The sequence below is a fragment of the Cetorhinus maximus genome, chromosome 16 (assembly GCF_964194155.1).
Source record: "Cetorhinus maximus chromosome 16, sCetMax3.hap1.1, whole genome shotgun sequence".
Taxonomy (NCBI): Eukaryota; Metazoa; Chordata; class Chondrichthyes; order Lamniformes; family Cetorhinidae; genus Cetorhinus; species Cetorhinus maximus.
In genome coordinates, this window is record NC_135894.1 from 7,848,132 (window position 1) to 7,862,870 (window position 14,739).

At 43.6% G+C, this 14,739-nt stretch overlaps 1 non-coding gene across 1 annotated transcript; it reads right to left on the reverse strand.

Annotated features, from left to right (window-relative positions):
* Positions 1-12,918: 12,918 nt before the first annotated feature.
* On the reverse strand, positions 12,919-12,992 carry trnai-aau (transfer RNA isoleucine (anticodon AAU)). The gene has a single exon. It is a non-coding gene; the product is annotated as a tRNA-Ile (tRNA).
* Positions 12,993-14,739: the final 1,747 nt, after the last annotated feature.

Genomic DNA, 14,739 nt, shown 5'->3' on the forward strand with positions numbered 1-14,739 from the left:
ATTTCAACAGTCAAATAATATACATATTTCCATTCAAACAACCTTCCTGTCATCGGGCGGTTACCATGTGATACACCGAGTGAATTTGATAAATTGCCACTCTGGCTCCATGTTACACTAAAAATAATTGTACAGTCGGTTCTTTCTGATTATTTGGAGATGAGAATCTCGGGAAGAGTATCCGATGCCAGCGGCATTCAATATAATTTACAATCCATTACAGGACGCAATAAATTCAAATAAAACCTTCAGCTGAAGATAAACTATCCAATGTAATTCAAAACGTTGGCCTTTGCCTCTTTATAAGCGGTCTGAAGGATCCGCTCAGGAACTGAACGGGAGGCAGTGGATCCGGAAAGATTCGTTGAAAGGGAGGAATGAGGAATAGCTTCGTATTCCTCAAAATAACTTCCCGCCGACTGCTGGGCGGAGGGTCTGAAGTACTAGGAATTATCAATGTAATGTAGAGAATGGGCACCTTTACATATGAGATGATGGCCATTGACACTAAGCAACACATGCTTTAGTTATGTGGGGTCGGGAAATTGGCCTAATTCTCCTTCACTGTGAGGGTCTGCTGAGCATTACCGCGGATCACGGGCCCTGTGAACGGCTAGGGTTCCCGCTGATATTCAGCCATTTATCCTGGCAGTGAAATGACTCGGCAGTGAGACATTCCTTCAATCAGCTACATAATCACTAACAGTGAAATCAAACAGCTGTTAGACAACACTGACTTACCGGGAATACCAAAGACTGCGAGAATTGGATAGTAAACATCTGTTACTTTAGAATCGTTGGCCGGGTCATATTTTTTTAGAAGGATGCGAGATTTCACTCAGTTTTCTGATTGTATTTAAGAACCGTAATTGTTTCCCCCTTTATAGGCCAACCCCAGTTCGACTGATGAAATCAGCTCATTTAATAATTCGTGTTAGTTATAGTCACTTAACAAACAAGCGGCTAATTTACCTCGTCAGAGACCCCGGTCCGCCAATGGGAAGATTGACCAGCTCAGTTCCAGAAACTTCGTCAATTAAAATTAATGATCGGAAAGTAACCCCAGAGGTGATGTGTTCTGCGCATGCCACCTTTGAATGTTGAAAGGGACGTCCGTCATGAAGACTGTTGGTCTCTTGGAGCTTCATATTATTCTGGTGCGATCTGGACTCAGCCATTGCAGAATGTAAACCTGTTATAGACTGTAATGTACAACTTAAACCTATTTTATTCTGTGTGGATACCTCGTGATGACTCGGCGTTATTATGACTGGCGATGATATTGCTCGAACGTTAACAATACTGGATATGTCCGTGTATTTATGCTTTTGCTGTCAGTCAACAGTACTAGACATTACCTACTATAACAATAATAGTAGAAAAATTTAGAAAATTATCGGTGCTGATTTTAACCTATCGTTATTCAGGAAAACTCCAATCAAACATTTGTATGCCCTGCTCCAAATTTTTTTGTCCTGAAATACAAACAGAAAATGCTGGGAATACTCAGGAGATCTTGTAGCATCAGCGTAGCGTGAATCAGAGTTTATTTTTCAGGCAATGGTCAGCATTGACCTTTAAATTTCAGATATCGAGTATCGCAGCTTCACTGGGGAAGCCCCTACACGAGCAATAATAGTTGTGTCCGTGCAGAGAATCATTCTAACATTTCTAGCTGTAACACTATAATGTTACTGCGGAGGCCTGTACTCAAAGTAATTCGTGATAACATCCCTGACACATTGCTGGGGCTGATCCAGTGCCTCCAAGGATTATTTTTTCTTGTTTTGTTTTATTTCTCTCCGAAATCCGGTCGCCTGATTATAAGGTAATGTTCTCCATTGCCGGAGTTAATATTTTAATCAGCACTCTGGGTAAAATTGGGAAAGCCCCTATTATATGAAAATGATGTTGCTTACAATCCTCTATTTCACTTTAGGAGCATTTATAATGCTTTGGCCAAGAATCATGGCACAAGTACCCTTGGGCATAAACAAAAAGAAATAAGGAAAATGAAAAGATACTTTTAGGTTGTAACTGCGCTTGGAGAATGAAAGGGTGTCATGACATATCACTGAAAAAAATGCTAATAGGGCAGATAAATCTATTCCTCGCTCAAACTTAATGCAGCAGGAACCATTTTATCCTTGAATATACACAGTTTATATTGACGTTTACACCTTATAACTGAACACAAAGCGGAGTCACAAATTGAAAAGTCAAGCTATGGAGAATATTACTGCTTCCAATTGGCGATGGATCGATTATGTATCTCCCCAGTTGACAGCGAACAAAACAGTAATAATTCACCTAAGTACAATTGCCTTACGAAGGACAATGGTCGCTTTCAAGAGGGGAGCTAAATGTGGTTGTTACACTTGAATGCAGATGCAAGGGGAAAATGCACCTTTCTGCCAATAGCAATCAATGTTATCGAAGATATAGCGGGCAGGAGCACAAAACCCACTTGTGTCTCAATCATGACTAATCACTTAAAATGTGGTAAATTTGTTGTAAAGCAGCCACTATTGGCATTTGACAGCTGTTAATTCAAGGACTCTGCTCTCTTTATCTCGCAACCAGGTGGAAAGACACCTTATGTTTAAGAAGCGAGCGGTCACTAGTTCTTTCATTTAAATGATGTTTCTTCATTCTACCTGCCATAAACCAAAGCCATTGTGAGTGGCGAGTGTCATCCGAATTTAACTTGCGTTTGCAGAAGTTGTTACTGGATTTAGAGCATCGGAGGTGACGCCTGTAACAATTTCTGCGTCAATATAATTTTTATTGTCAACCCTGCAGTGAAGCATCGAGCTCGTAAACGGTGAACTCGTATTGCACAATTATCATTGCCCGCAAAACTTCCACAGAAACGAAAGATGACTGGTATTTCACTCCTACCAGGGTTTGTTCTGTAAAGCGACGAAGAAATGGGAGGGGGATGGGGGGCGGGTGAATCTTCCCTCTCTCTGAACCACACAGAAAAAGACTGGCCGCAGCTGTCCTTACAGATATTTGTAATAGAACCAGAGGATGCTGGAAATACTCCGCGGGCCTGACAGCTTCTGTGAACAGAGACAGCAGAGTTAACGTTTTCAGGTTCTTTATACTATAGGGAATAATTTGCTTTATATCTCCACACAATTTAAGACATGACCATAATTTCTCCACCCGAATCGTCTAACCAATCTCCTCTCAACTTTCTCTTCTCGAAGAAGAACAGCCCCAGTTTCGCCCATTTATCCACATAACTGAAGTCTCCCATCCTTGGAATCATTCTCGTAAATCTTTTCTGAACCCTTTCTAAAACCTTCGTTTAAGTTGAACCATAATTTTATGAAGGTTAATTACTTAGTTCCTTTCGTTCTGTTTGCCCTGATTTATAAAGCCGAGTGTTCAGGACGAAGGACTGCTTTCTAAAACTGCCCTGCCACCTTCACTGATTTATGCACCTGTACACCCACGTCCCTCTGCTCATGCATCCAATCAGAATTAGAGCCATCATTTTATGTCACCCCTCCTCGTTCACCTGACCACATTGTATCACTTCACACTTCTGTACATTAAATTTCACCTGCCTTGTGTCTTCCCATTCCACAGACCTACCTATACCCTCTTGAAGTATATTATTATCCGCCTCACAGTTCACAATATTTCTAGTCTTGCACCATCCTCAAATTTTGAAATTATGCCCTGCACACCCATGTCTAGGTTATTGATCTCAATCTTGAAAATGCAGTGGTCCCGTTACATACCGGTAGCCCCACCACACCCCACAGCCTTACGCCCTCCCTCCAAGCCCCAGTCAGAAGTAAGGAACGTTTCCTGTATGTCATGCTTTAATAGGCTTGAATTCAATTATTAAACTGTGGCACAATTGAATTCCAGCTATGCTAAAGACCAACGATTCAAAACGCCACATGGTTGGAAATAAAATACTTCCAGGAACTAAAAGTTTTAACTACAAAGCATAGGTTTAATAATATTTGCGGAATCAAATGATTAATACAAGGGGAGAGAAGGTTAGAGTAGATTAAGGGATGATATGACAAACTCATTTGCTTAGAGCTCCAACATTTTCAAATCCCCCACTTCACCAGTGCATTTCCATCAGTCATAGTGTTATTAATAACTACATCAAGTCGCGTTTATATAGCACCTCTAAAATAGTAGATGTGAGGTCTTGTGGACTCAGCCGGGAACCCTGGCTCGAAGTACCACTCCAGGACTTGATTAGAAATAATTAAATTTATTCAGTTACGGGATGTGGGCTTGGCTGGGTAGGCCAGCATTAATTGCCCATCTTTAATTGCCCTTGAGAAGGTGGTGGTGAGCTGCCTTATTGAATCGCAGCAGTCCTTGTGATGTAGGTACACCAACAGTACTTTTAGGAAGGGAGTTCCAGGATTTTGACCCAGTGACAGCGAAGGAACGGTGTTATATTTCTAAGTCAGGATGGTGAGTGACTTGGAGGGAAACTTTCAGCTGCTGGTGTTCTAATGTCGCTGCTGCACTGTCCTCTTAGATGGTCGTGGTGGTTTGTTGGAAAGGAGCTGGCTAAGGAGCCTTGGTGAATTCCTGTTTGCAGGGATAATGGCCAAGCTGGAGGATGAGGGGAGGAGGAACCATCTCCTACCAGGACCGTATCATCCTCCACCAGTGGCACCGAGCAGTGCTCAGCATTAATTAAAACCGACACTCTGTACAGTGACAGCGGAAAGGAGCCGAGTGAGGCAGCCAGAGGGAAGGAGGAAAGGCAGCAGGAGGCTGAGACTCAACGTTTAACCCCAAGTCAGAATGAAAACAGCCACATCAGGCCAATAAGACACAGAGCCCCTCACCAGCTGTATTCACCGCCACATTCTGCTGGACTTCACTTGGTAACAGCTGAATTTACATTAGTGTGTAATGCACATGCGCAGTCGAGCATCGCAGATCGAACACCACTTTACCCAGATCCAGACATTCCAGTGGTGAGACAGCGAGTGTGACAGGCTGAAATGGAAGCCGTGAGACAGGAGAATGCTATCCTGTGTGTAGAGAACGACAGACCTCGGGCTCATTTGAACAGCTGGGCCAAGGTACGAGCATGTCCTCTGTGTGACAAGCTGGGTAAGAATTCTCTGTCCCATGCTGCCCCCCACAAATCAGCAGCTTCTTCTACAGTGTGTGATTGCCGGGTCCCTGCACATTATGATGAATTGTTTGAGACACCTGAAAACAGATTTGTGTGAATAGAGATCCTGATATTGAATGTAGTGAAATTCACGTGGATCATCCCCCCCACCCCACCCCCGTTCCCCGGCCCCCTCCACGGCTTCTGAAATTATAGCCCTTGGATTTGTCTGGGGAGCAAGATAATGTAATCTGCGAGTTTCCTCTTTACATTGAAGCTATGAATCCTGGAAAGCTACATCTCATGCGGGGCATTTTTGGTCCCTTGGAGGGCATGGACAGTGCCAATTGACAGCAGGTCTGAAGATGGAAACTGGGTGAGTGTTTGTGGAACCCTCCCTCCATTATGTGAACTTAGGTCAAACTGAGAGTTCACATCATGTTCTCACCCTCGACTTTCCCGCGAATATGCTCACAAGCAGTGGATCAGAGAGACTGGGGCCTACATTAATTTACTGGCCTTTTTCTCTGTTCATGTAACAGGATTAATAATCCAGGGAGGTTAATACTCTGGGGACGCAGGTTCAAATCCAACTACGGCAACTGATCGAATTTACAATCATTTAAGAAATTCTGGGATATAAAACTAATTTAAATAATGCTAACTCACATTAGACTATCATCAGCTGTTGTAAAAAAAACCATCAGGTTCATAAATGTCCTTTAGGGATGGAAATCTGCTGTCCTGACCCAGTCTGGCCTGCAGAAATGTGATTGACTCTTAACCATTCGCAAGGGATGGGGATGCCGGCCTTGTTAGGGATGTTACATTTGAAAGAATGAAGAAAGTCCTTGTTCTACCGCTCTGTAAGACATATACTGACCTGCCTAGTTACGCCTCGAAGCTTTGAGGTTGATCGATGCCAATGAGTGATTCTTGTCACCAGGTTGGGAATTTAAATGAGAAATCACAGAGATCACGCTTTGACTCGCTCTTTACGATGGTTCAATGTCCATCATTGAAACATTTTTTAAAATATTTTACAAACAGACCAGCAGTTATTCCTACCATTATGCAGACCTCAGAGGGTAACTGCCAATCAACCACACATGAATGCCGAAATTACAAAGTTACAGGGCCCTCAAGAATCCATTTTCACACAAAGGATACCTGCTGGAGGCAGGATTGAGGAATGGGAGCGGGAAAGGAGATTTGACGCAAGTACAATTCACTCAGGAAATTAAAGCACATTGTCTAGTTTTCACATCCCATCATGTTTTAGCAGCAACACACATTTGCAGCCATCGGACTATCAGGGTCTCAAATTAATTCCCTAACTTTCAGAACCCTGGGCACGAGAAGGTGGAACTGCAACATCGTCAAATGTGTTTTGTAGCACCGGAAAAATTGGAGACTCTAAAAAATTTAGAAAAGAGAAACCTGGTTATAAGCCGCCTGGTACATGCAATCTTCACTAGTGATGTCCTGCACAACTCAAGCTGCAGGGGCGCAGCTTCTACAGCAGACGGGAGGAAGCCTTTACCCTTGAAGGTCATTGAGACAGTCAAGGATGAGTGCATATATCAACCAGTAACCAGGCATTTATAAAGCAAATGAACGCATTGCATGTAATTCCCAGGAGCTGCTGGGTGATGAACTAAACACTCGGCCTGGGTCCAAATGTTTCACTCAAAGAGCCTCTGTCTTGTGATTTTAATAAGCGAATGCGTTACCTTCTCGGAGTTCATGAGACAGCACCATCGACAGGATGGAAAGCCAGTGACGGGAGAGACAGAGCTGAACCGAATAATAAACAGCTGCTGCACAAATGCAAGACGGCGGCCCAGCAGGAGGCCTGACACAATAATGACAGGGGGCGGGGGGGATTCCCCCATCACTGCAGGGTGAACATAAATATATTCACCTTTCATTTTAACATTTGTTTTTTTTCCCCCTCATTGGGTTCCTGGTCGGGAAATGTTTCAAGAGGAAAAATAAATCCCTATCATTATTAAAAGTCCCAAAATGGGGTCAGAAGGAGTGTTATTTTGCCAGGATTTGCCACAAAACAGAAAACCTGAATTGATGACATTTTCATTGTCTCTGAACTCTCCTAGCCTTTCACTGCAGGTACAGAATATACATTTTTTCCTCAGTCGTGCGCATTATTGAGCATAGGCGTGTGCCGCGTATTCACTGACAATTCCCCATATTGACAACTTCCCTGGAAGTTTGGTGTGAGTATTACATCCGCGGATCTCACTGGCGGTCAGATTTTCCCATTGATAAACCAAGACACTACACAAAAGAGGAATGTTTCACGATATGAATGTGCTGATCGGAGGACAATTTAATTTCTTTCATTCAACAAATCTATCAATTTGTGGGTTATTAAGCATCATAAGTTCCTGACAGCAATTGAACAACAGCGACTTCAATCAGAAGTCTCGGAAACAACTGTTGGAAGCCCCCTCCAGTCCCACATTTTGCCACTTCAGCATTTTCATTTGTTACTGAGTGAAGTTAACCCCAGGTTTTTCTACTCTGTGCCAAAGTTCAGCAGTTCCTCGTTAGTATAGTGCTTAGTATCCCCACCTGTCACGCGGGAGACCGGGGTTCAATTCCACGACGGGGAGGAGGCGTTGTCCTTCATAAGAGGAAACACACGAATTGGGCATTGTTTTATATACAGGAGAGAGTGCAGATTTCGTCTCAGAAATTCAGGAGCAGCGGTCGTTTTTAGAGATCCTGGAATATGAAAGTTTCTTGAGAGGAACGGCCCTTCACACCAATAGTCAGCCTACAGTTCCCTATGTGTCCGAACACCCGACTCTGGCTCTTTCACTAAAACTTGGCTGAATCGGAATTTCAGTGAAATCAGTGAATTGGCAGCTTGAACCCAGGACAGTTTGCTGAAAGAAGGTATTTTAAAACCGAGAGGAGCCGGCCACACTCGGTTTAGTAATGACTAACGAGGCAGAATTCATTAATAATCTGACAGTCAACGAGTATCTTGTAAACAGTGAGTGTAACATGATAGAGTAACTTACATTATAACATCTGCCACCATTTTATTAATTTATTAAACGTATTTTTCCCTTTATTTCCATTGCTTTTAGACGGTAGCATTTCAGTATCCTACCTTCCATCCCCGCCCCCTCGCAACTTTTCTGTTCTTATCCCATCGCCTCTCCCTCAGTGAACACGATGATTCTCCCAATTCCAGCTCTATTTTCTGGTCTCTGCACTATCAGCAGCTCCTTGGCACAGAGATTATTTTTTCTTTTGATCTTTCATTGAATGAAATTTGAAAGATGGTGATGACCGTTCATATTCCTCTTTCTTCCTCGTCGCCAATCATTCAGTTTTCTTCCTCTGTAAATCTGTTTGTCTCTTGAACTCCCTCCTAACCCTCTTCAATTCCCGACACCAAACCACAGCTCAGTCCCTACATTTAACGCACTGACTGTCCCTTTACCGAGATCCTTCCCCATGACTGCAGGAGGCATTCGATGCATTTTTTTTGTAAATTTGAACAAGTAAGATCAGCCCAAAACTATTCCCGCTGACTGGGAATCTCGGACCCAGTGCCACCGTCAAAGAGTTAAAGTCAGGGTTTTTACCGAGGGAATTAGAAAAAAGAATTCTACACACAAAGTGTGTGAGAACTTCTGTACACGGCAATTTATCTGCGTCAAAAGAACATAGGACAAACTGCAGGACTCCAACCTACAATCTTCTGATAACCTTGCACGACACAGGGAAGTAAAACTCCTCATCTAATAGGCCCTCCGACCACAGCATCAACAATGCAACAAATATCATTTATTTTTCCGCAACGTTCAGGAACCTGAATCAGAAGGTAGAGAGCGCAGATTGCCCCCGTGTCTGATCCCCTCCTGAATCTGAGTTATCATATTTTCTGTGAACCTTGTTTGTTATTGTGTTGTCTAAACACTGAACCACAATGAACTTACTAGGATCCCGATACTGGAGTTACTGACAGCTGTCAGTTCACTCAGTGTTAAAAGACGGGAATCGGGCGGAATTGGAGACAACACATTCCCTGGGAGACCGAGTCCTCACTAAACTACCGGGAGGGGGAGAGTCAGGAACAGAACAACTGTGACACTCCGGTCTGTTCACTGACTCTCCATCCCTCTCAGTGAACCCAGTGACAGGAATTATTGATATTAATGGTTCATGAACAGCAAATATCCTGCAGGGAATTATCCCAATTGGACGAGCTAAAGGGGCAAATGTCAGCTTTAAAGGGTCTCAGTCCTTGGCCACAGTCTGGGACATTTTGTTCAGCTTCTGATTGCAGTGAAATGTGAAAAGTCCCGCAGCGACATAATGTTCCAGAGATACAGACACAGTAACAATCCTAATATTGAACAATAATGGCTGACACTGTATCCATTTTACCCCTAATGTCTCTGATATAACTACATGATATTAGGCAGACTGACAGGCTGTTATCAGATGAACACTCAGTACTTGAACATCCTAAACATCGGCCAACCCCGACCCTGCCTCAGCTCATCAGCTGCTGAAACCCTCATCCATGTCTTTGTTTACTCTCGGCTTGACTATTCCAGTGTTCACCTGGCCGGCCTCCCATCTTCCACCCCACACATACCTGTGCTCATCCAAAATTCTGCTGCCTGGAACTTCACCTGAAAACATGGGAAAAGTCCGCTACCCCGGAAGACGATGGAAACAAAATCCGCGCCAGGGCGGGAACCCGAGTGAACATTGTTAATGATCAGTTTGTTGATCACCCGTTTTTGCAGTTTGTTCAGTTGCTGGTAAATGAACATTTGTGTTCCTGAACAAATCGAGATGGCAAATTCTCCCAATAGATCAGCACAGAGACCGCTGTTGTGGTCATTGTAGCAGTTTTCACAGTGACATACTTTGCTTTAAAATTCTGGCCATGACAGTGACAATTGAAGATGGGAAATGGAGCTAAATTGCGAATGAGAAGTAAGGCGGCCACTTCAGTGCCAACTTATGACGGGTGTTTCAGCGCGAAATGACGGAGTGCCAGTTCAATTTAAAGTTTGGTGCTGCCATAACAATGACAGTGTTGGAGAGGAATGAATGTGTAAAGACTTTGCTGAAAGTTTGATATTCTAATATATGAAGAACATGATCAGTAGATCTGCTGTTTCCAGACACCATTTAGACAGATAAATTTGTAAAGGCCGCAGTTTCTCCTGGCGAGAATCATGATTGTCAATAGGTTCGCCGTAAGAAAGAGGGAAACGAGATCAGTGATAGCGAGAGCCAGATAAATATCACAGTAAGTAGAGGGAATGTTCAGATGTGTTTCGACTGAGTGTTATGCGCCTTGATTCTTTCCTGTCATACATGCAGACACTTTTTCAAAGCATGAAAACAATATACGCTCAATATCCTTCCTGTACACTTCTTTGAGACAGTATCAAGGCAGCAGGGGGGCGGGGGTCAATCGGATTCTGTGTCTGAAATGGTACCGAAGAACGACCCAAGGACCATCGGCACTCAGTCCTTGCTGACTGACCGCGCACCAGCTGGACCATTGGAACAATCGTCTTTGTAAATTGAAAGCTTCAGGTTACCAGAGAGCTGGAAGGGAATGAGTTTTCCCCAGAGCTGCCTCATTGTCCCGATCTTCACGAAGATGATCAGCAACATCAACGCTCCCCTTCTGAATGTTCAAAATATTCCGCCGAAAGCAAACCTCAAGCTGAAAACCTTCTCGCCCTCAACAGGCTGATATCTTATCCAACCTCTCTTTTTCTATTTATATCATGAGATATGGATATGCCTCCACGACCAGTATAAGTTGCTCATCCGAAATTGCCTTGGGAAGGATTGCTAACTTTACAATGTGAAAACACTTCAAACATTGAAGTAAAATTAGTTTTGAGATGTTGCCCTGTCCTCAGGATGATGCAAGTGAAGCTTGGAATTGGAACTGAATTGCGAATGAGAAGTAAAACGATCACAGTTTTTACGAATTATGACCGGTTCTTTAGCGAGAAATGACCGAGTGCCTGTTGAATTTTAAATTTGGTAGTAAAAGCCGGGGAAGTTGCAAGTGCAGGAAACTAAAAGATATTTCCACCTGGCTCTCAATCAGGGCTTTAGGCGATTGGAGCAAGTTGCGGAACCTGTAAATGGGAGAACAAATAACAGGCCGACTGCCCTCGGTGATTTACAAACCTATCCCAGTAACAGTCATACAGGTAAGCTACTAAACCGTGGGGAGAGCTCACAGTAATTTTGCGTTCGGTTTGCCCTCTGCTGGGTGTCTTCGTCACTAGAATGTCTGAGAGAGATTGGAATTACGACAAGTTAGACGGGAAAACATTGTCTTCTCAGGGACCTAGTTTATCCGTCGCTTACAAGTCGCTCAGCAATGAAGTAGACTTTGCGCGGTTCAGTATTTTACTTCGTTCCGGTCATGTTTGAGAATAATTAACAACACATTAGGAGTATATTGTGCTGCTTTTTTAAAAGATATCTCGAAGCAGCAAATGTTTTTTTGGCCTCGCCAGCAGCTGACTGACTGTTGAGAAATTTGATAATGGATAGACTTTGCTGACAGATGTAGTATTTGCGTGAAATTGTTGTGAAGCGAGTTATTGTTGTCGTGTAGAGAGCTGTTGATAGCTTCAATGCAATCACTTTATGGTAGGCTAGTACGATTGGTTGCACTGACACTTGAAAATTGTCTCGAGGTAATTTGCCTGCAGCATTGCAGCGAACGGCAGGCATGGGCACAGTTAACAGCGATGTCACTGCTCGTCTGCAAGTATTTCTCTGTACAGGAGAAAATATTTGTTGCCATGATGCTGACCGGTTTATTGCACAGAAGTGTGAAAAAGGACAGATTTGCAGGACAAGAGGCAGAAATTTTCCAAAGGCAAGAAGTGTGGAAGAGAAAAAGGCTCAACCTGCGATGCGGCAGGAGAACACGGTCCGATTCGAAATCCCATTCCGATGTGACAGTATAGGAATTACAACTGAACCTCGAACCATGGAACAGTAGAAGGACTGCAACTGAACTGGAATAGGGACAGAATTACCACACATCTCCCATGTCCTATTGTTCAATGGGGATCGAACCCGTGAGCTTTAACGCTATTAGCATCATCCTCTAACCAATGGAGCTAACTGATCAAAAACAGAAAGTGCTGGAAAAACTCAGCAGGTCTGACAACATCTGTGGAGGGAAAGACAGAGTTAACATTTCGAGTCCGTATGACTCTGAAGAGGTTTTTCCAGCATTTTTTGTTTCTGTTTCAGATTTCCAGCATCCGCAGCATTTTGCCTTTATCTCGGAGCTAACTGGTCGCCAAGCAGCACGTTTCCTAGTTTGATCAATTGCTTTTCAAATTCAGTCTAGCAGTGAGTGGAGAATTCAGCATTCTTCCTTACCTGACTGATCCCGCACAGGCTGGAACTCTCGTATTTGCCCAGTAAAAGCTTCAGGTTACCAGGGAGCTGTAAGGATATATTTGCCCAAGAGATGCTGAGCAGAGCGTCGTTTGCAAGTGTTCCGTTGTGCAGTAGCAAAGCTTTGTTGTCTTGTCGCCAACAAATTTGTAGCACAGAATTGTTAAAAGAAGGGCGGATTTGTCAGAACTAGAGGCAGAAATGTTCCAGAAGGAAGGAGCATGGATGGAAAAAAAACACAGCCTGCAACGCTGCAGAAGAACTTTTCGAAACGCTCTTTCCATGTGACAGCGGAGGAATAACAACTGAACCGGGTCCGGGCTTTAATTACTTCTAACTCGAATAAAATACGTTGGCCCGTACTGGGATCGAACCCGCGACCTTGGCGTTATTAGCACCACGCTCTAACCATCTGAGCTAACCGGCCACTTGGTGAAGTCCCCCTAGTATCTGGTTTTCAAACTCAATGGGCAGTGAGTGGAGGATTCCGCAATCTTCCTCGCTGATTGATCGCGCACAGTCTGGAACTCCCGGATTTGCCCAGTTGAAAGTTCAGGTTACCAGCGAGCTGTGAGTGTATGTTTCTCCCAGAGCTGCTGAATGATCCGATCTTCACAAAGCTGTTCAGCTACAGATACCTTCTCCTTCTTGTCAATGATGAAAATAATCTGCTCAAAGCAAATCTTAAACTGCAAAATCTCCCGTCAATAGGCTGGTATCTATGCAATCTCTTTTCTATTTATTTCATGGGGTGTGGGCATGTCGAGCATGACCAGTGCAAGTTGCTCATTCACAATTGCCTTCGGAACGATGCTAAATCATATAAAATATATAAGCACTTCAAACACTGAAGTAAAAATAGTGTGGAAATGTTGCAGTATCTCTAGGATGTAGGAATTGAAGCGTGTGGATTTCATGGCGAATTGGAAGGAAGTTGCTGACAGTCGGGCAAACTCACGGCGGGGGCTTCAACGAGAAATTACCGAGTGCCTGTTGAAATTTACATTTGATGCTATCATTCGCGGTAGTTGCAATGTCAGGGAACTGAAATATATTTCCGCCTGGCTCTCAATCGATGACTTGAGGCGATCAGAGCAAGTTGGGAAAGCGGTAAGTAACAGGCCAACTGCCGCTGCGATTGATGTATTTATCTGATTAACAGTCATATAGCAGCGCCGCTTCACAAGCCGCAGAACAACAGTGTGGGGGGAGCTCAATCTTGTTTTGCCTCGGGTTTAGCCTCTTCTGGCTGTCTTCATAACGAAGCGTTCGGGATTGGTTGGAATTAGACGGGGGCGGCATTGATTTCTGAGCCCAGGAGGTTATGTGTCACCAATGAACGGTGAGTAGTTATAATGCAAAGGTTTCAAATCCGTTGCACTGTTTTGCTGCAAAGATCATTGGTATTTGTTTATCGGGCTGCATGGCAGAGCCAATGGCGAACTTGCATTTAAAACAGCGCCCGAGAATCGACGTGAATCCTGAAAACATCAGCGTTAAGGGTATTTGGGAGATGGATTTGCACCAACCAGATTTCTCCCCTGAAAAAAAAAGCCACATGTATATTTAGCCGCGCTTTTCATGGCACATATTAACTATTTGGAAATATATATAAGGGGAATCCTCATGAAGTTTTAGGCAACGAGAAAAGTGGTTGTGTTTGATAGTGAGGAGGTTTGATAGCAGGGAGATATCAATTGACTGGTTAGATGGCCAGTAAAGTGTCAAATGGAATTCAACCCGGGGGAGAGCGATGTGATGCAGCTGGGGAACTCAAACAGGTCGCAGGGAATACACAATTAATGAAGAGAGGATTGGGAGGTTTCGAGGAAGTGATGGACACTGGAGCGAATCTCCACAGATTCCCGAATGTTACATGAAAGGCCGATGAGGTGTTTAAGAAGTCAAGTAGAATCATTTCGTTTATTAGACGAGGCTTAAATATACTTGCAGGGAGGTTATGGTGGAGATGTATGAATCATTAGTTAGGCCACAATTTGAGAACTGTGTGCAGTCCTGGTCACCTCATGGAAATTACCAAATTACAAATCGATGGTGGAGCTCCGGCATGATGAACGTGGATAGCCGGTGGTATCTGCTGCTAAAAATGGGAACCAAACTTAGATAAAACTCGTCATCCCAGATTCATCAGTGACCCTCATCAATATTCCATA